The sequence below is a fragment of the Bombyx mori genome, chromosome 1, assembly GCF_030269925.1.
Source record: "Bombyx mori chromosome 1, ASM3026992v2".
NCBI lineage: Eukaryota > Metazoa > Arthropoda > Insecta > Lepidoptera > Bombycidae > Bombyx > Bombyx mori.
The window spans coordinates 841,463-857,458 of record NC_085107.1 but is presented as its reverse complement, the minus strand read 5'-3'; the positions used below and the strand labels follow the sequence as shown (position 1 = coordinate 857,458).

Here is a 15,996-nt window from a genome sequence, read left to right as displayed (position 1 = left end):
TGATGACTGACAGTTTCATTTATCTGCTGTTGTTCCATGAAATCAATAAAAACAAGATATTTGAGTACAAAGCAAGAAATGGAGCAAAGAGAAACATTGCAATCATTGTAATGGTCAGACGCTGTGAAAACTGTTTATTCATTGACATTCACCGTAATTTCCATGACAAAGCAATTAGCACGACTGAATACAAATGATTTAATTGGTTTAAAATTTATACAGAATAGGTGAGCAAGCCCAATTTGTATCATTCAAAACACTTAAACTTCAGTTACTATTTTGATGCCTATTTGGACCGCGAAGCAGTCATAGATTCTCGCTTTAAGAGCGAAGCAGCCATTATAAAGTATAACTCGTATTAGATAGTGATAATCACGTAGTGATATATATACATTAGGTCCACCACTCAACGCCGAGGCTGCTTAAAGAAGCCGTGATCTTGAGCGCCAATCTAGAAGAATATCAAGACAAAACCTTCTTACTCATCAAGGTTCTGTTAATGATTTTGCGTTTATTCTAAATATTTTACTTATTTAAAAAAAAAAAATTGAGAAAAAAAACGGCTGAGTTTGTTTCGCCGGTTCTTCTCAGGACTGTGGCTCTTTTTGGAACCGGTGGTAGAGTTAACATTGTTATTTATATTTTGACATTCAACAAGTGTGTTATGCTGATATCTAAATTGAAATAAATGATTTTTGAATTTGAATTTGATTCGTAGTTTTGATTCTAGAAATGTTATAAAAAATATAAAATATACTTCACTTATCTTGTGCCGTTTTACAACATCATTCCTAAGTCCCGAACCGAGGACTTCCCCGGGAGCTCTTCCCCGGGGTAACAAATAACTGTGAATAAAATTTATTGTCGCAATTCAGTGGCAGTCAAAGTTTTGTTGCACCCTTTCAAAGTATGTAAATCCACTATTGCTGTGTGTTCCATAACCGCAGTCAAAGGCTTTTTTCATCATATATCAAAGTCGCATTCACATTTTACTATCATTTATTGAGTTTGAAAACACACGTGTTTCTTATAATTTTGTTGCGATTAACGCTCGCTCTATATATGTAGCTATAGTTTTAACATTATACCCAATTATTTCCATTAATTTTATCCCTACCTAATCATACTTACAATACATTATAAGGGATAGTAGTTGTTATTAAATCCTATTTGTCATTAAAAATACTAGAAACATTATACTCACGCTTTACTCGGTTTTTTTTTTATAACTCCATCTTGTTGTGTCTTTAAAGCGGTTAGTTGCCCTCAATTAAGGAAAATAGTATTATTATTCGCCAATAGATGTCGGGAAAAGTTGATTATTGAAAGCACGAATAAAACAACATTTTCTGAAAATAAATCATAGCTAAATCGATTTATCACCCCCGAAATCCCATGTATACAAAATTTTATGAAAATCGTTGGAGCCGTTTCCGAGATTCAGATTATATATATATTAATATACAAGAATTGCTCGTTTAAATGTATAAGATGAGATAAGATTAGTAACAGCACTGTTGAATTCGCACCTAGTATGTCCGCACGCAAAATATTTGAAACCAGACTATTAAATATAAGAAGGGGTTTGCTAAGTTTGAGTGCTGGTTATCTCAGCGGCATCAAGTCTGGCTGCGAACAGGCCTCGGATCGTCGAGATATAATAAAATACGAAACAGAATCGACGTCGTATTCCTTTGATTCATCTCGTTGAAAGCTTTTCTTTTTCTAAGTAAATTTGATTATGCGAGCCCGGTAAACCGTTTAGATGTGAATATTGAGTTTAATAGGTCAGTGGTAATTAACGACAACTTAGTGTTCGTTGCTGATTATAAACGAGATAACTTTTTTTATAGCCCATGTAGGCAGACGAGCATACGGCCCACCTGATGGTGAGCGGTCGCAGTCGCTAATGGACGTCAGCAATGCCAGGGATAGAGCCAATCCGCTGCATGCCGTTTAATACTATCCAAAAGCTTTTCCTACTGGTGGTAGGATCTCTTGTGAGTCCGCACGGGTAGGTACCACCGCCCCGCCTATTTCTGCCGTGAAGCAGTAACGCGTTTCGGTTTGAAGGGTGGGGTAGCCGTTGTAACTATACTGAGACTTTAGAATTTATATCTCAAGGTGGGTGGCGCATTTACGTTGTAGATGTCTATGGGCGCCAGTAACCACTTAACATCAGGTGGACTGTGAGCTCGTCCACCCATCTAAGCAATAAAAATAAAAGGCCACGTTTCAAAAAGAACACATAATAGCGCTCGGGAAACACCGTGGACGGAAGCTCGTTCCAAAACCGGATGGTACGCGGCTAAAAAGATTCCGTTAGCAGAGAGCTAATTGAATTAATTTGCTCCTTGTATCTTGCTTCGTCCGCCTCCATCGATTACTTTTATTGTCACGAGTGCTCTTCGTGCAAACAGTAAAAATAAGATTACTTTTTGGTAATGATACATAATCGGTACAAATAAGAAACAATAATAAGATCGGTACCTCCGACTTCGATATGTTATCTCGTCGTAGACGGTGATGTCCTTGGGCTCCTATGACGACATAATCCGAGCTTAGCCGTAATCTCTTCCGCTCAATTCTATTTTAGGCACAAGTGAGAGGTCACGTTATAGTGGTTATAATTGTATGTATGAGGCTTAAAGTGTAAGACGTCTCATAGACAGTCCAGGGGGTCGCCGGATCTTCTCAGTGGGTCGCGTTTCCGATCCGGTGATAGATTCTGCGAAGCACTGCTCTTGCTAGGGCCAGTGTTAGTAACGCCTCCGGTTTGAGCCCCGTGAGCTTACCTACACGCTAAGGTAACGCTGATATAGCCTTTGAAAGCTATCAGCATAGGTATAAGAAGTCGTCGTGGCCTAAAGGATAAGACTTTCGATGCATTCGTATCGAGCGATGCATCGGTGTTAGTATCCCGCAGGCGGGTACCAATTTTTCTAATGAAATACGTACTTCACAAATGTTCACGATTGTATTCCACGGTCCAGGAATAACGTCGTGTAATAAAAATCAAACCCGCAAAATTATAATTTGCGTAATTACTGGTGGTAGGACCTCTTGTGAGTCCGCACGGGTAAGTACCACCGCCCCGCCTATTTCTGCCGTGAAGCAGTAATGCGTTTCGGTTTGAAGGGTGGGGAAGCCGTTGTAACTATACTTGAGACCTTATATCTCGAGGTGGGTGGCGCATTTACATTGTAGATTTCTATGGGCTCCAGTAACCATTTAACGCCAGGCGGGCTGTGAGCTCGTCCACCCATCTAAGCTACAAAAATAAAAAAACAATATTTTTTTGTAATTTTGAACTTTAAATGGTTCTCCTGTAAAGTTGCAATAATGTTGCTTAAACCAAAGAGCCTTTCACCGGTCGATATAAACTTTTATCTAACAGCCTGGCCACGGGACATTCGCCGATGCGAATATTCGCGCGGTGCGAACGGCGAAGCGTCTAGCGACTAAAACAAGCGCATAGAAATGTACCTAACAAGCCACGCGCACCGGCGACCGGCGAAGCGACCGGCGAAATGTACCGAGCGAATCGCGCGATGCGGTGGGCGAGCAAAACAAATGCATGAATACGGACGGCGCGAGCCACGGAGTCGAGCGGTAGTCGCGGCGAATAGTGCAGTGATTAAATGAGTTTAGTTGTTTTCGCCGCGAAAAATTAACGCCGAAATTTTTATATTTTTTATTTATTTTTTATTTTATATTTTTAAAGTCGTCGTGGCCTAACGGACGTCCGGTGCAATCGTGTTGAGCGATGCACCGGTGTTCGAATATCAGGCGGGTACCAATTTTTGTAATGAAATACGTACTCAACAACACTCAACGTTCACGATTGATTTCCACGGTGAAGGAATAACATCGTGTGATAAAAATGAAATCTTCAAAATAATAATTTGCGTAATTACTGGTGGTAGGACCTCTTGTGAGTCTACACGGGTGGGTACTACCACCCTGCCTATTTCTGCCGTGAAGTAGTAATGCGTTTCGGTTTGAAGGGTGAGGCAGCCATTATAACTATACTTGAGACCTTAGAACTTATATCTCAAGGTGGGTGGCGCATTTACGTTGTGGATGTCTATGGGCTCCAGTAACCACTTAACACAAGGTGGGCTGTGAGCTCGTCCACCCATCTAAGCAATAAAAAAATAAAATAGCTGAAATACTAGCTAGACCAGCTATTTGGAAGTCTAGCCACCCAAAGTATTTCTCGTACTTCTTGTGGAATTCTCCATCTATAGGTATACTCCGATTCTTATTCAAATCATGTACTTCACAATCTTTTCCAAATAATAGCTCCTGAACCAAAAAACTATTAATTTGTAAGCAATATCGAGATAATTTCGATATAGACATTTCGCTGTCGGACTTCCTTATTAGTCGCGGCGGCGAACGTGAGTACCCGTGGCCTGCAAACGGTGCTGCGCGAATGGTCGCCTCGCCCACCGCTTCGCTGTTCGCACCGCCGATCCCCGTGGCCAGGCCGTAAGGCGTACGATAGATTTCCTCAAGTCATATACGACCATGGTTTTCTGAAGCTATCATTATTACTTGCACATCATCCTTCTGTACTTCCGTACCATTAATGTCTTCTATATATTTTTTGCTAATCGCCTCCGCGATTAAACTTTCTGAATCCACAAAAAAAAAAGTAGCTTAATATTGTCTGTTGCTAATTTATCAGATGCAAGGACGCGGGGAGTCGCTCCAATTTGTCTCTTATAATGGCCATTAATCACTCACAAGACACGAATGTTGGATCTGTATCGGGGGAAAGCGGAGAATAGGATATCCGGAGGCTGGTATCGGAGGTTCGGAACTTATATTGCGTACGTACCGTTGCTATTAATGATGTAAATTTTACTCACAAACATGAGCAGTCGTGAATACTTACTTACGCACGTGCTTAAAGACGAATTATAAACTTAGAAATTTAATCTACACGTTTTAATATCTAAAATTGTGAATCAAATAATCGCCAATATCGGTTAAGAAATAGTACGCTGAAAATATGCCTTAGACTGAAGAACTACATGAAAAAATATTTAAAACACTGGTGGTAGGACCTCTTGTGAGTCCGCGCGGGTAGGTACCACCACCCTGCCCATTTCTGCCGTGAAGCAGTAATGCGTTTCGGTTTGAAGGGTGGGGTAGCCGTTGTAACTATACTGAGATCTTAGAAATTATATCTCAAGGTGGGTGGCGCATTTACGTTGTAGACGTCCATGGGCTCCAGTAATCACTTTACACCAGGTGGGCTGTGAGCTCGTCCACCCATGTAAGCAGTAAAAAAAATATCGAAATATTGTAGATTGAAAATAAAATTGCGACTGTATCTATCATCAACTAGCTTTACCCATGGCATTACTATCGTTAATGTAAAAAAAAATTTCCTCACGCGAATAGGACTTGTTTTTCTGGATTAAATACCTTTACCTTTCTCCTCAGTCCATTTTAGTACTCCTACCCTTTTCTCGTACGCAAAATTTTAGGATGATCGCTTAAGTAGTTTAAACATTGAACTTAATGAACAAATTCACTTTGGCATTTGTTATATTAGTAGGGAACGTCAAAATATATTTAAGATTCAAATCGTACTTTTCAATTTCAGAACTCTGACAACAAGGAATTATTTAACTGAACATTTTGTTTTCTATTGCAATTGATATAAGCGGCTCGTCTTGCTTAACTTTAAACTAGATCATGAATTGCGTTGATGTTGGTGATCAAAATAATATTAAGGTCAGAATTTTGTTGTCCCTAAAAAATCCGTATCGTCCATTTATCGCTTGACATGTGTCGCTCAGTACGACGTAGTAATATAAAAGAACCAAAAGGAACAACAACGTACAACGTAACCAAAATAAAAACTTACAATTCCATTTTCGAAAACAAACGGTGGAACTCGCAGCGCTCCTAGATAAAAACCACCAACATGTGTAGACCTGTTGATTTTTCGGCAATCGCTCCCTTTCTTGGCGACCGGACCACAGGGGGGCGGGGGGACGGTTCACCCACAGCTGGTAGTGCGTTACTTAAGGCACGTGCCGTGAGTTAACCTGCGCACAAGTTGGTGAATCAATCAACGTGGTTACTCTGCCCGAGCCCGGCAAACGCTCGAGGGCGCCATTTGCGCATGCGTCCGCGCTAGGGACGGCCCAGTCGATGTTTTTCCCGGGGACCCTTAATTGTGTTTTTATCGACGCGTTAAATACCTTCACAGGTCCTTGTATTGTTATCCGCTTAATGTTTTAGGCAGCTTTTTTAATTAGGCCCGACCCGAATACGTTTGTGTTTTAAAATGTTAATTTTGTCGTGATTTCCAACAGTGGAAATCTTGACCGTCTTCTATATTGTATTCTTCGTGATAATGGCCTCGATAATAACCAAGAAACTCCAATAGCACCTAAACTTTAAGGTCGACTGATAGCTTTTGCGAGATAAATCTAAGTCACGTAATTACAAAACTGATAGGTAAAATGTTTAATAATCTGTAACAGTTCGATTTGAAGTCGTCGTTAATGATGGCAAGCAATCGATCACGTATCGGTCTTCCAATTAAAAGGGAACACGCGCTTATCGATAAGTTCAGAATGTCGAGTTTATCGACACAACATCACTGGGGAGTCGACAAGAGTCCCGCGTAAACTGAAGCCTAGAGTCGAGATGGCCGGCAGTTCCCGCGCGCAACCGGTGTGCGAAACACGACACATGCCTCCTCCGCAACTAGTTCCGATCGAACAAGGTACGTAACATCGAACTATTTTCTAGATAACAAACTTTATTTTCGTGTATCGTAAAAGGAAAATTTTGCTTTTAGATTTTTAAGGTTCTCATTTACTTTGATTAATAATTAAATAATTAATACGAGTAAGTTAAAGATCGCGTAATAGCAGTAAAAGCAAGTAAAAATTCTAACTACGCTGTCTTCTACGTGTTCGATATTTAATTATTGAGTATATTTACAGATGACCTGAACGGTTAAAAAGTATATTATAGATTTTTTTTAAAGAATCCCGATCAGAACTAATTTAAAATTTAGTGACTCTAAAACAAAAATTATCTTAAAGCAATTTTTTTTTTATGTGTTCCTAAGAATAAATAATCGTGTGTGAACAATCGTAATTTTCATAGGCACCACTAACCTGTTGACTTGTCTTCGTTACTTTACAACTTTTTTGTACTATATATTTATATACAGATTTTATATAATGTTTTCGCATATGATAATTATATGCCGACAGTACACAAAGTTTTGTGTTTGAAGCTAAGCGTCACTAATGTGATTTATTTACATTAACAAAATTTTAATCTGTCCTTCTTTCGAACGCAAGAATACTTCGCTTAATTTCAATACCGTAATATTACGTGGTTCGATGTTATACAGTTTAGCTAGTTTAGAAGCATCATCACGTGTTAAAACACTCACTTATTAAATTTAAATTGATCATCTCATAAGCCACCTGTATAATATAATATAATTACTAAGTGTTATTTGCTTGAAATATCACTACTCTATATTTTCCCATGAGAGCTTTTGCAAGAATTAGCCGCTTTTATTTATTTATTTTTATTAGCCTTGTAGGCAGACGAGCATACGGCTCACCTGGTGTTGAGTGGTTACCGTCAGCTATGGAGCTCATTTCAAAACCGGATGGTACGTGGCAAAAAAGATTTCTGGAAACGCCCTGTGGATGAACGCAGTGGCTTCAGTTTGGATAACCTCCACTCCGGTAGCATTAAAACTTTGACATCTTCTATTGGTTCTATCAAAGTTGGCAGTTGATGTCTTGATGTGATAGGCTTTACGACTGCTTACTTAAGAGGGTCACCAGTTCGGATACCCGTTTAAACCAAATGAGTTATTATTTCACGTCCTGATCAATCCTCTCTCAGTCAAGGAAACCATAACACAAGTCACTATACGCGTCCAAGAGCTGGTCGGGACGCATAGCCCTTGAGATTAGCTCGCTGAGTTTCTCGTCGGGTTATCTCAGCGGGTGGCAATTGCTATGGTAGTAGATGCACTCAAGAAGCAAGTGCCTTCTCAAGCTCCATGTCTCCTTCAAAGCTACTCGGACGGCTGTTAACAGTTTCCCTGTCTACTAGTTGAGCTCATACTTACCTACCCGTCGCTTGCGACAAAGGGCTCGACGAGCGAATTAACCCATAGACACAGCCCACTGAGTTTCTCGCCGGATCTTCTCAGTGGGTCGCGTTTCCGATCCGGTGGTAGATTCTGCGAAGCACTGCTCTTGCTAAGGTCAGTGTTAGCAACACTCCGGTTTGAGCACCGTGAGCTCACCTACACACTTTAAGGCGAAGCTGAAATAGCCTCTCAAGGCTATCAAAATAGGTAGGAAAAAAATACTCCCCCACCTATCCTAGCCAAGCTGGAAAGGTAGGCATAGGAGGTAGCAATCCTTCCTTACATCTTAAAATAAAATGTATACACGGGCGTCGTCGGTATTTAATCGTTTCTCAATAATATTGTACCTTTGGAAATTCTGACCGCAAATGACATTAGATAAGGAAACGCTAGTTGTGAGGTCAAGTTTGATAATTATGTTATTGAACGGTCGCTTCTAACGGGCCGTGTACATAATGTTATAAGGTAGGGTGTACGTAATCTAGGTTATATGTAGTGTTATCGTATAGTATATAGTATTGAATAGTATTATTATCTTCGGTATCCGCAAGGCGTTGGCATAATTTTTAAATTAAATTTAAATTTTTAAATTTAAATTTTATGGATGTAAAATCTGAAGTAAATTAAATAAATAAAATAAATAATTAGTTTCTATAATACGATTTCACTATCTTTCGAATACTTAGAGTTTCAGTAAAACCAATTGAATCGTAAAAGCTAATTGGAAATTAAATATAAAATTTAGAAATAATAAAAAAAAACTAAATATATGATGGCTAGTAAAATAAGTCGAATAAATAATCGAGGGAAAGAGACCGCGCAGCGCAGCCCGACAAGGTGGTTCGGCCAAATCCGCACCACACTAGAGATCCGATTCCACGACGCCCTTCATGCGGCCAATCATCGGAGGCGCTGGCGGGACATTACAAGGAACAAAATCCTGTCGACATATAATGGTCACGATCCTCAGCAGTGAGGAAACGACGCGAGGAGGAGTAAAATAAATTTTGTTTATTGCCTATATGGGTGGACGAACTCACAGCCCACCTGGTGTTAAGTGGTTACCGGAGCCCATAGACATCTACAACGTAAATGCGCCACCTACCTTGAGATATGAGTTCTAAGGTCTCAAGTATAGTTACAACGGCTGCTCCACCCTTCAAACCGAAATGCATTATTGCTTCTAGGCAGAAATAGGCAGGGCGGTGGTACCTACCCGTGCGAGCCCGCAAGAGGTACCATCAGTAATTACCCAAATTATAATTATGCATTATAATTTTTATAACATGATGTTATTCCTTCACCGTGAAAGTCATTCGTGAACATTTGTAAAGTACCTACCTACGTATTTCATTAGAAAAATTGGTACTCGCCTGCGGGATTCGAATACCGTTGAATCGTTCGACACGAATGCACCGGACGTGTTATCCCTTTAGGCCACGACGACTTTTTAAAACGTTTTTTTTTCAAATGTCAACCGGTAATATCTTCCACGAAAACTTTGAAGTACCTATTCGAAAAGTCATTATAATGACAGTAAATAACGCGTCATTAATCGATAAAAGTGGTTTTAATTTGGTCGTTCACGAAGCCCGCTATAGAAAGCAGAGTATTAAATACACTTGACATTGGCGAAATCTAAAAGGAAACGCCATAAACCTAAGAGATAGATAGATAGATAATTATGTAATGTAGGCATTTAAATAGTGTACTGATTCTCCAACTCAAAAATGAGGTCTTAATTTAAATTGTTTTGTTTAACGGTTTTGTTTAGCGACATCATCTATATATTAATACGTGAAGCAAAAACTTTGTATCCCTTTTTACGAAAATTGGGCGGACGGAGAAGTATGTATGAAATTTCCCACACTTATAGAGAACTAGAGGTCCCGCAGTAGTCGGAATTCGACTATAATTAATTGGAATTGTAAGTTTGTACACTATTATGATTGTATTTTATACTTCTATAATCACAAATTTCGCTACACTATAAAAAAATATTAATAAAGACAAACAATATTTAATCTATTCTCAATTTGACAACAGACGTCAAGAACAAAAGTTTGACAATAAATAGTATGCATGCGTGTGTGCGTCAAATACATGGTATGTAGTGTGTGTAATGTTTTCTTTATTGATTTAATGTATAGTAAGGAATACCCTACTAAAAAGGTATAAAACCGGCGCGCAGCTCCGTCACCCGCGCATTTGTCGGTTGACATTCGTCGAGAGAACATCATTCAAAGACTTTAAGTGTTAATTTAGGAAACACGAATTTTATAATAATGTTGAAGGTACAGTGCCTATAAATAGCAACGCCTTTGCTCGAAACATTCATTCGATCGGCGGCGTTCGTGAGAGAAGGTAGTCGTGGACATGGTGTGCGTGAGTCATTGTTTTAAGTCTTTGTAAATGTGTGCTTAAAGACAAGATAATATCAAAGTGTTTATTATGTATTCTGGTTGTTTGGTGATTTATGTTGAATTAGTCAATTAATTAGAGTTTGAGAATAACAAAAGTTGTAGTGTGCTAATCATTGTTATTTTTTTTAAATGGTTTTTCTTCTGAATCCTAAATTCAGAAGTGGGATAAAGAACTCAAAGCTCACAGACAACAGGTGATTCACAACTATCCGCACTATATTTTGTTACTTTCATTATCGTGTTTTTTGTGTACGTATGTGTCTAAATAATGCCGCGAAGTACGTCACGTGGACGTTCTCGGCATCGTCAAAATGGCTCGCGTAATCGAGACGTGTCCCGTTCTCGTGACAATCGTTTACGGGACCGCTACCGCCATAGATTGCATTCGTATTCGCGTGATACTCGCTCGAGTAGCAACGATCGTGTGTTGCACGATAGGTCGCGCGATTCACGCAGCATTTCATATCGATCTAGTCTTCTAGTCGATCACGCAGCGCGTTATATCGTTTGAAACGAAGTCACCTTAGCTCGCGACGCTCGCGTCGATCTTGTTATGTATCTCGAGCCCGCGATCACTCACGAAGGGCGTCGCGTCGTGGTGTTCATAGCAATCATGATCGTGACTTAAATACGCACACCCCTTCGCTGCGGTTGCAAATCTCGACACCAGGTGTGATGGAGACCATTCCCCTTGCCACACACGCTACATCTAGCCTCGCGGACCGGGGACGTGTGTCGGACTCAGCCCTGCGCGGTTCAGAGACCCCCTCACTTGCTCAAGCGATTATTGATGCCGTAAAGGCAGTCCAGCCTATAAGATCGCAGAAGTATTTTGTATCAAACTTCGACCTTACTATTAACAATATCGAGGCGTGGTACGAGGAGGTGGACCGTGCAAAGGATTTAAACAGGTGGACCGACCATGAGACTCTGTCGCGTGTGGCTAATTGCTTAAAGAGAAACGCAAAGGTGTGGCTAGGTGAATTGGTTACTTCTGATAGAACTTGGAACTTTAATATTGATACGGGGCATAATGGGCCCTCAGGTTAGAGCCGCGAACGCTAATCTACTCACGATTTGATTTCATTTTTGGAGGTCAGGTTAGGCAGTCCTTGTAGGGTTCGGGCACTAGTTGTCACCAGTGACGCGTAATATCAAACAAGTAGACAGGACTGTGTTGGCAAAATGGTCAATTGAACTTTTGAGATTACAGCTCATTCTGAACATCACAAAACACAAGACCACAGATATCTGCCCTGCAGCTTCTGGTGGGAACAGACGCCACCACACCTGTGGTGAGGACGCTAATTAGTGATGTCATGACTGAGGTGTCTCGGAGCCGTGAAGTTAGTCGAGAACTAGGTCGAGGTAGAGCTCATCAATTAGTACCACGGAGTGAAAAGCGACATGATGCTCGCGTGGACGGGCACCGACGAGCAGCAGCCGTTTTTAATGTCGATAATCTTGTTTTTGTGATAGCTCCCAGTCTATAGGAAATCTAGATCCGGGAATCCGTGGACCTTACCGAATGGTGAGGATAGTGCCTCACGGGCATTGCCGCCAGCTCGGGCCCCTCGATGGTTCCTGCGGCAGTAGCACGCAAGCAACGTGCCGGTAGCTGCATAATATCGGGTAATTTTTGGGAAATCAATCTGGTGAGTCGAATTATTTTTATTTCGATTCTGGTACCAAATGCTTTAGTTCCGAAATATTAAAGCAAGACTTCACAGAAGTTTTAATGAATTTGACACCGATAAGCAAAGTTAGTAAAATATGACGATGATGTGGTTAATTTTTTATTATTTAATGTTGAAATGCTGATAGATGGCCTAAACTGGTAATAGAACCTATAAAACTCATGACTACATAAAGAAAAGTTGCCTCTAAGTAGTGCTACTGACGAGTTAAACATAGAAAACTGATGAATGAGGTAAGAGTACCTCCACCGAGTGATACAGCTGATACCATCACTATTTGGTCGTACTGTACGCACTTGTCGTAACTGCAATTCACTTGTGAGTTGTTCAGAGGCCGATGGGCGGCTGGTGGTATAGTGGAGACCTGGGTCTCAAAGGAGACTATTGTTGTATTGGTCTAGTCTAGTCGACCTGAGAGTCGCTGACTCTATATTGTGAAGTGATGTGTATTGGTTTTATCATTTGTGGTAATGATAATATGGGTGGCATCAATGAGACTAGCTGCGCCGACAGCCAGGCCAAGAACGTTTTATACGATTTGAGTTGTTAGTTTCTGATTATTGTGTTTTGACCTTGTGTTGTCAATGATTGTTATGGTTCAGTTTTCCGGTTTACTACGATCCGGTCAGTATGGCCGAGCGGGATGCCTCTGTTCAATGATTTCAGTGGGGACTACTGGAAGACAACGCGGGCTGCGACACAGCACATAGTGCCCTGGCGTGGCAAGTGGTCTCCAGAGGCAGTGGTGGTGCGTACCGGCCGAGGCGCGCAGAGGCGTCTCGCTGGTCCGCTGCTTGATGGGTGTGCCTGCTGGTGGCGCTCCTACTGATCAGCACCTGGCGTTAGTCGCCTCTGACGTTAGTCGTCATTTCCGTTAGTCGCACCCGGCGTTAGTCGCCTCTGACGTTAGTCGTCATTTGCGTTAGTCGCACCCGGCGTTAGTCGCCTCTGACGTTAGTCGTCATTTGCGTTAGTCGCACCCGACGTTAGTCGCCTCTGACGTTAGTCGTCATTTGCGTTAGTCGCACCTGGCGTTAGTCGCCTCTGACATTGGTCGTCACTGAGATTCCAGAAGAAGAACACAGAAGCTATGTGGTCGAGGACGAACCACAGTCAGGAGAGGCCGAGTAAGGAATACCCTACTAAAAAGGTATAAAACCGGCGCGCAGCTCCGTCACCCGCGCATTTGTCGGTTGACATTCGTCGAGAGAACATCATTCAAAGACTTTAAGTGTTAATTTAGGAAACACGAATTTTATAATAATGTTGAAGGTACAGTGCCTATAAATAGCAACGCCTTTGCTCGAAACATTCATTCGATCGGCGGCGTTCGTGAGAGAAGGTAGTCGTGGACATGGTGTGCGTGAGTCATTGTTTTAAGTCTTTGTAAATGTGTGCTTAAAGACAAGATAATATCAAAGTGTTTATTATGTATTCTGGTTGTTTGGTGATTTATGTTGAATTAGTCAATTAATTAGAGTTTGAGAATAACAAAAGTTGTAGTGTGCTAATCATTGTTATTTTTTTTAAATGGTTTTTCTTCTGAATCCTAAATGTATCTTTTATGCATAATTTAAAAAAATATTAGCATTGTGCACTTCTTCTATATATTCTCTATAAGCGTGGAAAATTTCATACTCCTCCGTCCGCGCAATTTTCGTAAAAAGGGATACAAAGTTTTTGCTTCACGTATTAATATATACATACAGAGAAGGAGTGCAGAATACTAATATTTTTTTAAAATTATACATTAATATTATATTAAATCCATAAAAAAACATTACACACACTACCATGTATTTAACACACACGCATATAATTATATACTCTTCGTTTATTGTCAAACTTTTGTTATTGCTTAAAGTATGTGGTCAAATTGAGAATAAGTTAATATTGTTTATCTTTAATATTATTTGTCTATGGTGTGGTTTTGGCGAAATCTGTAACCAGAACCATAATAATTGTTCAAACTTATAATTTCAATTAATTATAGTCGAATTTCGAATACTCCGGGACCACTAGTACACACAGAAACGCATGGTCCCTTCGCGCTAATATCCGAAAAATTGCCGAATTAATGCGTGTTAGATAACGAATCGCCCGACCACAATTAAATAATATATTTTTTATAAACACATAACGATATGGAGTACTTCAGAATGAATAAACAGTAAAAAACTTAATCGCGTTTTCTGTTATATAATAAGAAAACAATGTTTAAAGCCCTTAATCTCTTTTAAAATTAATATTATAAATTAAACAGTTTTAATAAACTGTACAAAACTGACCTCTCTTTTTATTGAGTGACCGATTTTGCTTCATGACACTGAATAACACTGAAGAAATATCCTTTTAAATTAAGCTTTTTCTTTACAAATATATAACTGATATTTAATCCATCGTTCTGATTCTATCGACATTCGCCACGTAATCATTACATGTCGAAAAAAATATTTTCCACCTCTTAGCTAATGTTAAGTATAAGAACCAATTTTAGGCTTCACTTTGGTACCATGATGTTATTATCCATACTTGTTTATAAAAGAGGGTAATAGGAAAGAAAGAAGAAGAGACTGGTTATTTACCAGGTCCAACATGCTATTTATTCCGTAAAAACGACCTGCATTCTTGTTTTTAAGGGTAGGACAGTTATATAACTTAACTAGCGTTCCGCCCGCAGCCTCGCCCGCGTCGATTACATTTCGCATGATGTCACTCACGTTACTATGTCAATAGGCTCCCACTCGGCACGATGTGGTCGCGACGCTGCCCATCCATATCTAGTGCAACATACATACATTATTACGTTTAGTTTTAATTATATTTACGTATAATAACAATTATTATATATTTGTGTATTCAAAAGAAATGTGTGTTAATCTTGCGTTTTTTTATAGCTGCCGTATACAATTATAAATTATTGACAAGACATGTCCTTATTCTGTTTAATTTATCGTGAATCACTTCTAGACGCACACATACAAAGCGATACACTAAATAGTGATATTATAATTAAAATTTCATACATACGTTGGAATACGGAGTTAAAGTAACTTTCAAAGCAAGATTCTCTTTTTCCTTACCTTACATTATCTCTCTAAAATTTGTAAAATCATGCATGTATATAAATATATATGTATGTATGTGCACTATATAGTGTCTATGCTCATTTGTATGAGATCACATCGTGGGTCCGACTCAGTTGAAACTTTGTACAGTTGTTGTTGACAGTAACGTGAAAGTTTCTATCAGAGTATAACAGGTACCGCGCAAGCTACTTCTCATTCATATTGTTTCGTGTATTGTGGCGGGATTTAAGGATTCTTTTTATTTTATTTTTACTGGTAATCCACATTAGTAGGTAGTATGTAGGACATCTAACCACCACCCTGCCTATTGCTGCCATGAAGCAGCAAAACGTTTCGGTTTGAAGAGCGGGGCAGCAGTTGTAACTATACTGAGACTTTAGAACTCATATTTCAAGGTGGGTGGTGGTATTTACGTTGTAGATGTCTTTGGGCTCCGCTAACCACATAACACAAGGTGCGCCGTGAGGCCGTCCACCTATTAAAGCAATAAAAAAAATAGTACACCGGTACGAATATCCAACAAGCGCTAGCTGCTTCTCCTCCATTTTTATTCACCTTTTTTCAATTTAAAATCGCGCAGAAATTATAGGAAAGTCACATGTGGTTGTGATCTTCAGCAATGAGGTAAA

General features: G+C 39.8%; 1 protein-coding gene across 1 annotated transcript in view; it reads left to right on the top strand.

Moving 5' to 3' along the window:
* The first annotated feature begins 6,685 nt into the window (after window positions 1–6,685).
* Window positions 6,686–15,996, top strand: part of LOC101740430 (dipeptidase 1) — a 196,358-nt gene continuing 187,047 nt past the window's right edge. The window contains exon 1 of the mRNA XM_021352297.2: window positions 6,686–6,754. The gene's annotated coding sequence lies outside the window, so the exon portion shown is untranslated. The remainder of the gene's footprint in view (window positions 6,755–15,996) is intronic.